We start from the raw sequence: 16,395 nt of genomic DNA, 5'->3' as shown, positions 1-16,395 counted from the left end.
GGTCATATTAACTTGAGTAGGATTCAAAGGCTAATAGTCGATGGACTCTTGGGTTCATTAGTGTTGGAAAACTTTCCAACTTGCGAATCTTGCTTGGAAGGTAAAATAACCAAGAAACCTTTTAAGGCCAAGGGGTATAGAGCCAAAGATGTGTTAGAACTGGTTCATTCTGATTTGTGTGGTCCTATGTCTATCCAGACGAGAGGTGGTTTCGAATACTTGTCTCTTTTATAGACGATTATTCGAGATATGGATACATTTACTTGATGCGCCGCAAGTCTGAATGCTTTGATAAGTTCAAAGAGTACAAGGCTGATGTGGAGAAACGTCATGGTAAAAGTATCAAGACACTACGGTCTGATCGTGGTGGCGAATATCTCTTTGGAGAGTTTAGGAATTACTTATCAGAGGTCGGGATTCAAGCTTAATTGTCTACACCTGGTACACCCCAACAGAATGGTATGACAGAAAAAAGGAATATAACTCTAATGGAAATGGTTAGATCGATGATGAGTTATCGAGTATTACCATATTCATTTTAGGGATATGCTCTGGAAACAGTAGTGTACATTCTGAATATGATACCTTCTAAATCAGTATCCTCTACTTTCATGGAATTGTGGAATGGGCGTAAACCTAGTTTGAGTCATATTCGGATATGAGGTAGTCCAGCACATGTGCTAAAGGGAGATACTGACAAGTTGGAATCACGTACAGAAGTTTGTCTGTTTGTAGGATATCCTAATGGAACGAAAGGTGGTTTGTTTTATAATCCTAAAAATCAGAAGATCATTGTTAGCACCAATGCTCGATTTTTAGAGGAGATTATATAATGAACCATAAGCCAATGAGTGAAATTGTTCCAGAAGGAATGAGAGAGGGCACGCCTACTTTAGTACCAATAGTGCAAGATGAAATATCACAAGAAACTACAACACATATCACAAATGATACATAACAACAGACAGTACCTCGTCGTAGTGGAAGGTTGTTAGGTAACCTGAAAGATTTATGTTTTTGGGAGAGTCGTCGGACTTGATCCTAGGTAAACATGAACTTGATCCCAGAATATATGACGAAGCACTCCAAGATAAAGATGCAGCATCTTGGCAAAGAGCAATGAATTCAGAAATAGAATCTATGTATTCTAACAAAGTCTGGGAGCTAGTAGAACCATCAAATAATGTAAAAGCTATTGGATGTAAATGGATTTACAAAAGGAAAAGAGGGATAGACGGGAAGGTGGAAACCTTCAAAGCAAGGCTTGTTGCGAAGGGGTATACTCAGAAAGAGGGAATCGATTATGAGGAAATCTTTTCGTCAGTAGCTATGCTTAAGTCTATCCGGATACTCTTATCTATTACTGCTCATATGGATTATGAGGTTTAGCAAATGAATGTCAAGACAACTTTCCTTAACGGAAGCTTTGAAGAACATATCCATTTGAAGCAACCAGAAGGGTTTATTACAAAGGGCAAAGAGCATCTAGTATGTAAGCTCAATCGGTCTATTTATGGACTGAAGCAAGCTTCAATGTCTTGGAACATCCGATTTAATGAGGTAATCCAGTCATATGGATTTATTCAGTGTCCAGATGAGTCTTGTGTATACAACAAGTGTGATGGAAACGTGGTGATATTTCTTTTATTATACATAGATTACATTTTGTTAGTTGGAAACAATATTAAAGTGTTGTCGAAAGTAAGGGTATAGTTACCCAAGCAATTCGATATGAAGGACTTGGGAGAATGTGTGCATATTCTCGGGATCAAAGTAATAAGAGATTGTAATAAAATAATGTTGTGCTTATTCCAAGCTTCATATATCGATACAATCCTAGCTCATTTTAGCATGCAAGATTCCAAGAAAGGTTTTATACCTTTTAGGCATGGAGTATCTTTATCTAAAGAGATGTTTCCGAAGACATCAAAGGAGATAGAGGACATGAAGGCAGTTCCTTATGCTTCGGCTGTCGGAAGCCTAATGTACGCTATGCTGTGTACGAGACCGGATATCTGTTTTATCCTGGGCATTGTTAGCAGATATCAAAGTAACTCTGGACAAAGACATTGGACTGCTATAAATCATATATTAAAGTACCTGAGAAGGACTAGAGATTATATGCTAGTTTACCAAACAGATGATTTGCTCCCTGTGGGATACACGAATTCTGACTTCCAATCAGATAGGGACAATACTAAGTCTACATCAGGCTATGTGTTTAATTTAGGAGGTGGAGTCATTGTATGGAGGAGTGTTAAGTATAAATGTGTTTCAGACTCAACCATGGAAGCTGAGTATGTGGCAGCCTCTGAGGTAAGCCAAAGAAGCTGTATGACTTAGGAACTTTCTAATGGACTTAAATGTGATTCCTGGTTTTCCCAAAATCATCACAATTTATTGTGATAATAGTGGTGCAGTAGCAAACTCGAAGGAACCACGAGCCCATAAGGCGAGTAAACACATAGAGCGTAAGTACCACCTGATACGAGACATCGTAAAGCGAGGAGAAGTTGTTGTCTCCTAGATTGCATCAGATGATAACCGGAAGATCCTTTCACTAAGACCCTTAAGGCAAGAGCTTTTGATGGGCATGATGAAGGAATGAGAATCAGATGTATGACAGCATTTATGGCGGCATAGTCTTTTAGTATAAGTGGGAGATTGTTAGAGTTTATACTAAAAACCTAGTTTTTTGTAAACATTTATTTTGAAATAAAGAATCACATTGGTCAAATGTCTACATTTATATGTTAAGTGTAGTTGTTCAATTAATTTATATTGTAGATAACATGGTGTGTGGTGTCACACACAGAAGATCATGTTATCAGTTCTTATAAATTATAAGCAGTAGCTCACGACTAAGATGGATAGGAACAAACCATTGGAATATTCATAGTGTAATTTGTATTAGTTTATCTTGACTATAAAATTACACTAGTACACTCTGAGTGTATTGAGCAAGACCATTTAAGGTAAGTTCTTTTTATACTGACTACATAAAAGAACAAGACCTTTGCTATTATGGAAGTGTGTGCTCTTAATCATGATATAATAACAAGAACATATACTCAATATTCATTTCTTTAATTTATCAAAGGGTGTGATTTAATTCGATAAATCAATAGACCCGATAAGTTGGGAAATGATATTATTTATATGGTGTGTTGTTGATTATAGAATGAAACTGTGTCCTAGTAATCTAGGTTGATAATATCCACAAGAGGAGCTCATAAGGATTATCATGTAAACCCTGTAGGTGGACTTAGTCCGACATGACAATAAGGTTGAGTGGTACTACTATTGGAGTTAGATATTAATTAAGTGAGTTGTCAGTAACTCATTTAATTAGTGGACATTCGATATCTTAAACACAGGTAGATTAACACATTCATGATAAGAAGGAACCCATATAGTAATATGGGATTGGTGTGGTAGTTCAATAATAACTCTTTAATGGTATGAATTATTATTAATGAACTCGAGTTGGGTGTTCGGGGCGAACACGGGAAGCTCAAATTATCGGGAGACCAAAATCAATTCCTCCTCTCGGCCCCTGTCGTAGCCTCTTATTTATAAAGTCTTATACCCACCTTCTTACCCATCCTTAGGTGGTCGGCCAAGCCAAGCTTGGAGCCCAGGCAAGGGCCAGCCAAGATAAGCCTTGGATGGACCAAGTGGTGGTCGACCCTAGCTTGGAGCCCAAGCTTAGGTGGCCGGCCACATAAAAAATAAAAAGAGTTTATTTTAAAATCTTTCCTTATGTGGAAGCCATGGTTTTAAAAGAGAGTTTAAAATTTAAATATTTCCTTTTATACCTTTCTATAAAAGATTAAGAGAAAGTTTTGATATATTTCCTTATTTGTAGTTAAAAGGAAGATTTTAATTTTTGATAAAACTTTCCTTTTTTGTAACCATCCTCATGATTTTAAAAGAGAGTTTTAAAATTTAAATATTTCCTTTTATAACTTTCTACAAAAGATTAAGAGAAAGATTTGATATCTTTCTTTATTTGTAGTTAAAAGGAAGATTTTAATTTTGGAGAAAACTTTCCTTGTTGTAATCATCCACATGTTTTAATAGAGAAATTTTAATTTATAAAAGTTTCCTTTTATAACCAATCATGAAGGGAATTTTTTAAAAAGAAATTTTATTTTAAAAAAATTTCGGAAATAAATTAGGAAGTTTTAATTTTGTGTTTAAAATTTTCCTTATTTGGAGGATTTGAGGTGGCCGGCCATTAATAGAAGAAAAGAAATTTTTTTTTATTAATTAAATTTTCCTTTCAATGGCAGGAAAATAAGGAAGTTTTTATTAAAACTTTCCTTATTTTTAAGATCAAGGAATTTAAAAGAGAGAGTATAGGTGTCTCACCTCATAACAACAATAGATCTTCTATTATTCCTATCTTCCTTGGTGGTGGCTGGCCCTCTCTTACTCTTCCTCTCCTATTCTTCTTCCTTGTGTGGCCGGCGACATCTTCATCTCAAGGAGCTTGGTGGTGGCTGGATCTTGTTAGAGGAAGAAGGAGAGATAGGAGGCTTTGTTTCTTAGCATCCCTTGGAGTTTGGTTAGTGGCCGAAAGTTCTTCATTTCTTAAAGATTTGTGGTGGCCGAAACTTGCTTGGAGAAGAAGGAAGCTTAGGTGGATTCTCGTCTCGGTAGATCGTTGCCCACACCACGTCCGAGATAAGAAGAGGAATACGATAGAAGATAGTGAGGTCTATAAGCTACAAAAGGTATAACTAGTTATTAGTTTCCATATCATAACTAGTTCATCTTTTTGTTTAGATCTTGAAATACCAAACACAAGAGGCTAACGTTTCTAGGTTTCGGATTTATGATTCGAATTTGTGTTTCTTTTGTTTTTCGATCTTGTGATTCGATTATTCTTATTGGTTAAATCTACGGTTACTATAAGGAGATTAAATATTGAATTTCGTTGAAAGACTTTGTTTAGGAAGTGGTGGATGATCCCATACCCAAGAAGGCCTAGTGCCTCGTCATGTTTAACCTGGAAGCCGATCTCTGAAATAAATATTTAATCAAATTTGTAACATAGGTATATTTGGATTAAGAATGTTAAGCATCGTTTGCGATCCAAGTCTAAGCCTCTAAGAACAGATAAATTGAATTTGGAATCAATAATGTTAAGTTCTATTTGCGATTCCTAATTTAATTTCTAAGGAAGACAATAGTTTGTTAGGAAAGGTTCGGGACTTATATAAAATTTTTGTACAGGGGAACCGATATGATATTCCGAGTAGCAACCAACACCTCTCACGTGCATTGATCCTACCGTTTGTCCTTTAAATTCGCGAGATCCAGTGGCTTGAAAGGTAACACCAGTTATAGGCTGGCTGACTTTATCGGTATGGTCACTTCAATGCTCAAGTCAGTCACTAGGAAGAAGAAAACTAGAGTTTGTAGAGATATGAAGTTAGAGGAGGATAAGGAAGAAGAAGAAGAAAGCTTAGTGGAGAAGAGTTACCTCCGCTTGCATGAAGAAAAATCATCGTACCTGTGACTTGCCATCTCTAGTGTTTATATAGTTATCAAGAAAGCATCTCCATGTTAAACGTCGCACTCTTCTCCCTTCTCCTAGTATCAATTAGTGAAGGAACTAGATCCAACAACCATTAGATGCCTCTCGATTCATTGAATGCCATGTATTCAGAGGAAGGTAGCCAGGAGACTAGATCCGATAACCGTTAGCTGCCTCTCTATTTATTGATGGTCATGCATTCTTAGGAAGGTTATCAAGGGACCAGAGCCATCATCCACTACGAACCTCTCCATTCAGAATGCACCACATACTTCTTGACAAGAGATTCAAAGCCCTATGCTTAGTGGAATATGGAATCCGAGCACCAAAGCTAGGTGCTTGGTAGAACCTAGAATCCGAGTACTAGAGCTGGGTACTCAATAGAACCTAAAATCCGATCACAGGGGCAAAGTGCTCGTTAGAATTTGGAATCCGAGCACTGGGGCGGGGGTGTTCAGTAATATTGGAATCCGAGCACTGGGGCTGGGTGCTAGGTAGAACCTAGAATCCGAGCATCGAGGTTGGGTGTTCGGTGGAACTTGGAATTCGAGCACTAGGGCTGGGTTCTCGATGGAACTTGGAATCTGAGCACCGGGGCTGGGTGCTCGGTGGAACTTGGAATCCGAGCATCGGGGCTGGGTGCTCGGTAGAATATGGATTTTGAGCATTGGGATTGGGTGCTCGATGTAACTTGGAATCTAAGCGCTAGGGTTAGGTGCTTAGTAAAACCTAAAATCCGAGTTCTAAGTCTAGGTGCTCGGGAAATAACTCGAGTACCATCACATGTCTCCCTTCAAGTCGGATTGAAGAGTGTAATCGAATGAAGTTCGATTAAATATGAAGTCCTCTAGCTTCCCTGTCCCTATGCCAACTTTCCTGCTCTATGCTAATCTCCCTTCTTCGTACCATCTCTTTTGCTCCTCATCACATATCTCTCTTTCAAGTTAGACTGAGGAGCAGAGTCAAATGAAATACGATTAGAAAAAATTAGTAAGATAAATGGTTAAGAGTGTAGAAAATATGTTCTAAATGCATGATAGACGAATTAATTAAATGCGGTAAAAACTTACAGCGATCTCCCGCAGATCCGCAATCGACAATGACGAAGCTCGCTATCGGAAGAGCGATCACAGAATCGGAAAGCCCTCCGCAATTCCACAAACCAAATCCCGCCGCCTTGGATGTTCTCCTCTTACTCTCGTCTCCAACGCCCAATTTCACACGCACTGAGCCTTGGACGAACCCCCTTTATATAGGGAAATATACTAGGGGCATAATGGACTTTTCCATTATGTGTAGTGGGGAACATGAGCCACGTTCCCCACTATCCCCATTTCCAACATCTCCCACTCGTCTAAGGTAAGTCACTAAGACTAGTTCATTCAGGTAAGTCACAAAGACTTAATAAGTCACATAGACTATTAGAGAGTTTGGTCACATAGACCATATAAGAACATCCAATCCATACTTAGAGAAAATGGTTCGTGCGACAGCAAACACACTGAGCGATAGTTGCTAAGAAGATTGTTACACCTTGACTTAGTCGCTCTTTGATCAATCAATGCTAATAAAGTTGTTACACTTTACTTAGCTGCTCAAATAAATTAGAGACACACTCTTCATGACACGTAACCTCTTTCCTGGTGGCACATAGCCTTTATCCAGAATTCATCCAATCTTCAAGTGACACACAGCCATTATCTTGAAGATATCCATGTCTTGCTATTTACCCAGATTAAATAATTTTCATTTACATCGATATGAACATCTCTAATCCCTTATAATGACCATTATGTCATGAGCATGTTCCATATCCAATATTCACATTCATTTCCGTACATAACAGAAATGAATCGACCAGTGAATAACAACAAAAGATGTAAATATATTTAATCTTCCTTTTTAGCTAGAATCAATTCATTTTAATCAGTCGCTTTCCTAGTTATGCTCCATAGACCGAATCATCCATAGTCATAGGATACACGCTAAAGTAGCAGACACTGATTAAAACTTCAAGTAGACAGCTAAATAGTCACTAAGGCAAAAAATTGAGATTAACATATAATCTCAAAGGTCTCACATAGTAGAGAAACGGGGATTCATTCTCCTACTACCTTTATTGTCGCAATAGCACATGTGGTATGAATCACATGCTACGATGTTATTCTCTTTACTAAAAAGAGTGCATGTTGTCTTCAAATTTAACATCGTACAGATTTCGATTTAGACATACCTAACGTCTAATCCTGAATTCAACATATGAATTCTAATCTGGCTTTCAACAGGTTCAGTAAATGGTGGGTTCATTTACTTCGATCATTATTTACACATAAATGATCTCATCTTGACACAATTATCAAGGCGACCTCAACTTATGAATCTGTCTCTAATTTCATAATTTCATCTACGTAAGCTGTTTCATAAGTAACGGTCTTACCCCTATTTGTACTTAACAAATAGAGATGATTGTCCATGTGAGTGGATCAATCTCCACCTGCCAACATGCTCACCGAGATCTTACATGAATGTAACAAATACAACATATACACTGAATAAATTATGGCAAATTACACAATCATAACACAAAGTTTGATTGTTATTTCAATATTGTTACATTCTACGAAGTCCCAAAGACTTTACATGTTCTTTAAATGACTCTTTAGTCATTGGCTTAGTAAAAGGATCTGCAAGCATAACACGTGTAGGACATACTCAAGAATGACTTTTCTTTTAGCCACAATATCCCTTACAAAATTATATTTAATTTCTATATGCTTGTCTTTGCTATGATATTTGGGATCCTTGGAAAAAGCTATTGCAGCTTGACTGTCACAGTAGATGTAACAGGACTCCTACTATTCTCAGCAATTTTCTTAACCAGACCACTTCTTGCAAGCCATTGAACATGCCACATATTCAGCTTCCATAGTCGACAAAGCTACACAAGCTTGTTTCTTGCTGTTCCAAGAGATGGCGCCACCATTCAGCAAGAATGCATAGCCTGATGTGGATTTTCTATCATCCAGGTCTCCAGCCCAATCTGCATCTGAATAACCTTTCAGACTCATATCTGATCCTTGAAAACAGAGACAATAATCTGTTGTCGCCTTCAGATATTTGAATATCCTTTTTACTGCCTTCCAGTGTCTCGGTCCTGGGTTTGACTGGAAGCGACTGACCAAGCCCACAACATAGCTGATATCAGGACGTGTACACAACATAGTGTACATCAAACTACCAATAGCACTGGCATATGGTTTTTTATTCATCTCAGCTATTTCATCTGGAGTTTTAGGACACATACTCTTGCTCAACACAGTACCTTTCACAATAGGTGTATGTTCTATGTTGCATTTAGACATGCTGAAATGATGTAACATCTTATTTATATAAGACTCTTGTGATAGACCCAAAAGTCTTTTAGGACGATCTCTTATGATCTTCACCCCTAAGATGTATTCAGCTTCTCCCATATCTGTTGTATCAAATTGTGATGACAGCCACTTCTTGACTTCATTCACATATCCTATGTCATTTCCAGCTATCAGCATATCATCAACATATAATGATAAAATGACATACTTTCCTTTTTCCCTTTTTTGGAAAACACAATGATCCTCATTGATCATCTCAAAATCATAAGATAAAACGACTTCGTTAAATCTTATGTTCCATTGTCTTGACGCTTGCTTTAGCCCATATATAGACTTTCTAAGTCTACATACTTTTTGCTCTTGGCCTTCAAAGAATGAAACCTTCCGGTTGAACCATATAGATTTCTTCGTCAAGATCACCGTTAAGGAAAGCGGTTTTTACATCCATTTGATGTAATTCTAAGTCATAATGTGCCACAAAGGCCAAAATAACTCTTATTGATACAAATTTCACTACGGGAGAAAATGTCTCTTCAAAGTCAATACCCTCCATTTGAGTATATCCTTTTGCAACTAAACGAGCTTTGTATCTGTTAATCGATCCATCTGCTTTCCTCTTTATTTTGAGAATCCATTTATTCCCAATAGCCCTTCGGCCCGGAGGAAGATCGACTAAGTCCCAAACATGATTTTGAATCATGGACTCCATCTCTTCAACCATTGCAGCTTTCCATTTTTCTACATCCCAATGCTTCCTCAATGGATTGAGGCTCGTCGTCGTCAATTGGAAGTGTAACCAATGCCACATTCTCAATATCAAACCTCTTCTTAGGTTTGATCTTACGAACACTTCTCCGTAAGTTGGGCTGTTGAGAAGTCAACTCATGACTCGGCATATCACTCCCACTCGGTTGACTAGACTCAGGTATCCCTTTTGACACCTCTCTTGTTGATAATATCTCATCCTCCTCAAATAGAAGAACATTTTTATCAACATCACCTCTGATTGGGAACTCTGTTTCGAGAAAAGTCGCATCTCTCGAGTCTATTTCGGAGATGGTTCCATCTAGTTGCTCACCTATGAAAACATAACCTTTGGAGGTCTCATGATATCTTATAAAGATACATTTCTTACCTCTAGGCCCCAGTTTTCCATACTTGTGAGAACTATCATGAACATAAGCAGCTGACCCCCAGGGTCTCAGATTACTCAAATCTGGTTTTCTGCCTGTCCAACGTTCATATGGGGTAGATGGAACTGACTTTGAAGGCACTTTGTTAAGTATATAGGCTGCAGTTAATAATGCATCTCCCCAATAGGAAATTGGCAAATTAGCTTGCGCCATCATAGACCTAACCATTTCAAGAAGAGTCCTATTTCTTCTTTCAGCTACCCCATTTTGCTGTGGAGTTCCAGGGATTGTCAACTGTCTAATAATCCCTCTATCATTACATATTGTCTTGAACATATCAGACAAATACTCCCCACCACGGTTAGTGCGTAAAGTCTTAACTTTACGTTCCATTTGATTCTCAACTTCGTTCATATAATGAATGAAGCAATCTAATGCTTCGGATTTAAGAGAAATCAAATACACATGACCGAACCTAGAGAAATCATCAATAAATGTAATGAAATAGGAAGCTCCATGTCTAGCTTTCACATTCATTGGACCACAAATGTCCGAATGAATTAACTGCAATGTTGATTCAGATCTAATAGCCTTACCAAATGGTTTCCTAGTTGCTTTTCCAGCAAGACAATGCTCACATATAGACAATTGAATCTTAGCTCGAGTGCCCAATAGACTCTCTTTAGCTAATCGATTCATACGTTCTTGTCCTATGTGTCCTAATCTAGCATGTCAAACCTCATCAGTTATATCTGCATCACTAGTTAAAGCAATGTTTGAAAAACAACCATCAATAGCATAATTGACATCTGGTTCTACATCAAGAACCATAAAATCATTTGTTAAAAAACCATATCCGATTGACACTGAGTCAATCTTAAGTTCAACAGACCGACTGTAAAAATTAATACAATACCCTAAATCAAGAAGACACGTAACGGAAACAAGATTCCGTCGAATTTCAGGAGCATACAGGACATCATGTAGAAATAAAACTCTACCATCACGTAGGTTGAGTTTGCAAGTGCCTACTCCTTTGACTTCAACTCTTGCATTATTTCCCACATAGATCCACTTGTTGCCAGCTGGTACCCGACGGTACTCAACAAATGTAACTCGTTCCCGAGCTACATGGTTGGTTGCTCCCGAATCTATAATCCACAAAGGATAAGAATCAGCTAACAACACTGAACTAGCAACAAAATGCTCTTGAAAAGAAGACACACTTGTATTTACCTTTTTCCGCTCAGTGCACTCCCGAGCAAAGTGGCCCTTTTTGCCACAGTTAAAACAAGTCAACTTGTTTAACTTGTTTTTAGGTTTCTTTCCAGTCTTCTTGACTATCTTCTTGATTGGGCCTTGTCCCACAATAGCAGCTTCCCTCTTCTTTCCCTTCCCTTTCTTGAACCATTTCTTTTTCTTGAATCCATATGATCCAGCAGAACTTACAGCCACATAGGCTTGTCCAGAAATCCTTGCGGATTCAACTCTCTCCGCCTCCAATTCTACATGGCGTGAGACATCAGTGAAAGTCTTGATACTCTCACTGTGAGTTAAGGTCTGCTTCATGGTCTCCCAAGAATCTGGAAGTGAATGAATAACTGCTTGAACCTGTTGTTCATCAGTCAACTCATGACCAACAGTTTTAAGCTCCCGAATCATGTTCGACATCTCCCTGAGGTGTTGAACCATTGATACATTCGGACGCTTTTTGTAGCTGTCAAATTTAATTGTCAGCTGTCGAAGCTTGCTCAGACTTACTCCACTGTATTTTTCTTTAAGGGCAACCCAGACTTCATGAGCCGTAAGATATGACTCATATTCAAAAGCTAGGTCGTCTACCATTGAACTAATCAATATACCCTTTGCAGTGGAGTCCTTTTTCTTCCATGCCTTATAAGCATCAAGATCTCGTCTGTGTTGTGCAGTGGGACCATCTACAGGTACTTCCATAACCTGATTTACAGCCTCTAAAACTTCTTGTTCCTCAAGTACATATTGTATCTTGAGGTGCCAGATCTTGTAGTTATCCCCATTAAGTTTTTCACCTTTGTTGAGTTCAGCTATTATGTTTTTGGTTGTCATAATCTATCATAAATAAACAAATTATTTAGTATTCAGTGTATATCATATATATGCAATTTATGATTGACTTAATATTACTTTGAGTTGGTTTACAAAATCAAGTGACAACTATGTTTTCACTCATCATCCCTATGACCAATCAAATTAATATTAATCAATTCTATTACATACATCCCAACAAATGAACTAATCATTTATAATATCATGAATTCATTAATTAAATGAACTAATCATTTAATATATCATGTTTTTTTTTTAATTAAATGAACTAATCATTTAATACATCATAAACTAATCATGCATCATGTCAAGCAAACAGCATAAATAAATGAACATATCATTAATATAAAATTATGCTGCAAATTGTTAACATATAACCAACTGACATGAATGAAATGGACTAACTATTGTTCATACAAAATGACAATAAAAATAACAGAACTCTAATAAACTAGATAGGCAACTACCACTCCCACTAGGACAGACACTAGTGCAGTGCCTAATATAATCCCTCTCAGCCTGGACTCATTTGGGGTAATCCCAGGCAAGACAGCTTCAAGGTTCTCAATTGGATCCCACACACACTCTCCCAAATCCTCTTCAGATTCATCTGGATCTTCAGGCTCTTCTGAATGCTCTTCAAATTCTTCTGGATCCTCCTCTGGAGGATTTTCAGGATCTTCTGAATCCTCTTCAGATTCATCTGGATCCTCCTCTGGGTCTTCAGGACCCCAATAGAGATGAAACAACTGTCTGCACATCTCTGAGTACGAGATGTGTCCATCATAATCATCCCAAAGTTGGAATGCTATCTGCCTAAGGTTTTCTGGCAGTGAATAGACTAGAGCGAATCTTCTGTGTGTGTCTTCGACTGGAAATTCTTCTCGCTCGAGTTTCCAGAACAACCGATCGAGCCGACCAATAAGCCATCCGAGTCCTTGAACAGGGTCGAAATCAAGCTCCTTAATCTCCTCCCAAAGCTCATGTTGTCGTAAATCACGACTAGCCATTTGAAAATTGAAAATAAAATAAGTCAGTGCAAAACTGACTAACCAGTACAAAACCGGCTTATTTCAATTTATACAGGCATAGTACCAACATAATAAATCAAGAAAAACAAATCTTCTCGATTTTAGGAGTTAAGTCGACAATTAGAACTAATCTATTGGTCAGATCCATCGGATCGGTTGATTAGGGATCCAGATCCTAAGCTCAGTTCTTTGTCCTTAATTAGAACTAATCTAATTGGATAGGGATTTTTGTACCTATGTTCTGTTACTTTTTTCTCTAATTCCATTTCTACCAATTTCAGACCTATTGATCAAACTCAGGTCCGTTTGATCAAACCAATGCCCATTGGTTTAAGTCCGATCAATTAGAACAAATCTAATTGTTATGATCAAATCTGACCTATTAGAACAAATCTGGTCATTTGATTATATTTGGTCTAAGCTCTAATTAATCAACCCAAATTAATTTGGGGTTGAATCAAATTGGTTTAATTAAACCCAATGGTTTAATCTAAACTGGGTCTAATTGGACCAACTAATTTAAACCCACCTAATTAATTAAAATTAGATTAACAATCATAATTTTAATTAATTTTAACATGCATAAATTTTTTTTTTTTTAAATACAGAAGCTTAAAAAAAAATTTTACAGGAAGAGCAATTCGAAATCAAAAAAGGTTTCGGTTTTTTTTTTTAATGGCATGCAACATCTTTTTATATATATATATATATATATATATAAATTTGATTTAAATAAATCAAATTTTTCTTCATGAAATGTTTCCTCACGAACGCTGCCCACGCCCACTACTGCCTAATTCAATCACACCGTGGAAACCGCCCACGCCGCGACGGACACGGTCGCTGGTCATGTCTACCTTCTGCCGGTGGCAATCGATCCTTTTCGGTACCATAAACCAGTCATCTTTAGGCCCGACGAGATCGCCGACAGTGGTTCTGCCTGTCCTAGCCACCAACACATAGCCGGCCAGCCAGGACGCCAACCACGGCCACAGACTGCCATTGCCGGCAAATCCAGCGATCTCGATTTTATAAATTTGGCACAACGTGTATGCTACGACACATTAGTCGTGCAAAACAGCGACGGAAAATGACAAATCGAGAAAACATCCGAACAACGATTTTATAATTCGTCTCTAAGCATTTAGAAATAACTACGCGCTCTGATACCAATGTTGAAAATATGTTCTAAATGCATGATAGACGAATTAATTAAATGCGGTAAAAACTTACAGCGATCTCCCGCAGATCCGCAATCGACAATGACGAAGCTCGCTATCGGAAGAGCGATCACAGAATCGGAAAGCCCTCCGCAATTCCACAAATCAAATCCCGCCGCCTTGGATGTTCTCTTCTTACTCTCATCTCCAACGCCCAATTTCACACGCACTGAGCCTTGGACGGACCCCCTTTATATAGGGAAATATACTAGGGGCATAATGGACTTTTCCATTATGTGTAGTGGGGAACATGGGCCACGTTCCCCACTATCCCCATTTCCAACAAAGAGAACTTCCCTCTTTATAAGTCGGTGAGCTGCTAAAGAAAACCCCATGCCAGGTGAATAATTAGATTCCCTTAAAGCTTTCTTCTGATAACCGAGAAAACTCGACCAGATGTCAAACATCCTTTACAATAATATTGGAATAGCTAGCAAAACGGACTGATTAAGAAACCCCATCTTTTATGGATAACCTCGAGTAATATTGATAATACCAATATATTTCTCTTGGTAATGTGACGAAGGATTCTCATGTTTAGGAATAATATTGGTAAATGGAGAATGCCAAATCCCGTTGTTAGGGAGATAAGGTCAAAATGAAAGACTAATCTGTGCTCAAGAATCATATTCATAAACTGAGAATGCCAAATCCCATTAAGGAGATAAGATAAAAATGAAAGACTAGCATGTGCTCAAGAATATTATTGATAAAATGAGAATGCAAATCCCGTTGTTAAGGAGAAAAAATAAAAATGAAAGACTAATCTATGCTCAAGAATAATATTGATAAACTGAGAATGTCAAATCCTGTCTGGGGATACAGTTAAGGAGATGTGAGAAAACCAAAATAAGGATTCCTGCTTAGAAATATTACTGACTAGTGTCAATAAAATAATATATTACCAAGTATCCTTTGAGGAAGCTTGAAAAGGTCAAAAGACCGATCCCGGCCAGGGGATATTAGTAAGATGGCTCGGGGCTGAGTTAGAATATTATAATCAGAGAATATATGACATAAGGGTTATTATAGTTTGTCCGAAGGTAGAAATCTATATAATTAGACTAGCACATAGACTGTTATAATTTGTTAGGAGATGGAAAGTCTATACTTAGCACATTGACTATTATATTTTGCCTGTGGCGACTTTATAGTTGGTCCGGAGGCAATAGTAAGTTATCTAGCAAATAAATTGATATAATTTGTCCCGAGGAGAGTAATATATATTTAGCGCATTAGCTATTATAGTATGCCCGAAAGCTGGTATAATATATTATAGTGTATAGACTATTGTAAGTTGTCCCGAAGACGAATATAAAGTATCTGGCATAGGTCGTTATAGTTTGTCTAGAGGCTATCAAGATATATTTGTCCCATAAAATAAGAAAAATCCATATAGTTGAGTAAGGCTAGAACCACATGATGGAAGAATAAGACTGATTATTGTAATGTCTGATGATATCTTCCTTCGGGTAATAATTGCCCTACATATAAAAATCTGCATACTTCATAGGACTGGTTAAATTTGATAACTTCTCTCTCACACTTTTCTTACCATGAGTTAATATTCTCATTAGTTAGCCATATCGTCAACCAGTATCATATGAATCCGCAATAATACCGTTGTTTGACTGATTTGAGTTTTTAGATCCAACCTCCTTTTCATAAATTCTCTCCTAACTTTTCTTTTCTTCCTTTATTACGAATTTAACCGCCCCACTGGAGAGACGCTATATGAACCCAAGAGTACTAAGGGCATCTATAGTGGGAGGTCCTTTGGAGCTCCCACTGCCTATGTGGCCAATGGAAGGGAGCTCCCTCCCATAGTGGGACGGAGCTCCCTTGATTAAACAAAGGAGCGACTTCGTGGTTACAGAGTCGTTCCTTCGTTTTTCTTTTTTTTTTTATATTAAAATGTTTTTTTAAAGTTTTTTTTGTAAAAGAGTTGGTAAGAGGTTTTTTTGTTAATGTGATCCATAAAAGAATTGTTAAGAGGTTTTTTTAATA

At 37.6% G+C, this 16,395-nt stretch overlaps 1 long non-coding RNA gene across 1 annotated transcript in view; it reads left to right on the top strand.

Annotated features, from left to right (window-relative positions):
- LOC122034669 overlaps window positions 1–16,395 on the top strand; it is a 33,267-nt gene that overhangs the window by 16,112 nt on the left and 760 nt on the right. The window lies entirely within an intron of this gene.

The sequence above is a fragment of the Zingiber officinale genome, chromosome 11B (assembly GCF_018446385.1).
Source record: "Zingiber officinale cultivar Zhangliang chromosome 11B, Zo_v1.1, whole genome shotgun sequence".
NCBI classification, from domain to species: Eukaryota; Viridiplantae; Streptophyta; class Magnoliopsida; order Zingiberales; family Zingiberaceae; genus Zingiber; species Zingiber officinale.
The sequence above is the reverse complement of the archived record's forward strand: the minus strand, read 5'-3'. Positions and strand labels throughout refer to the sequence as shown.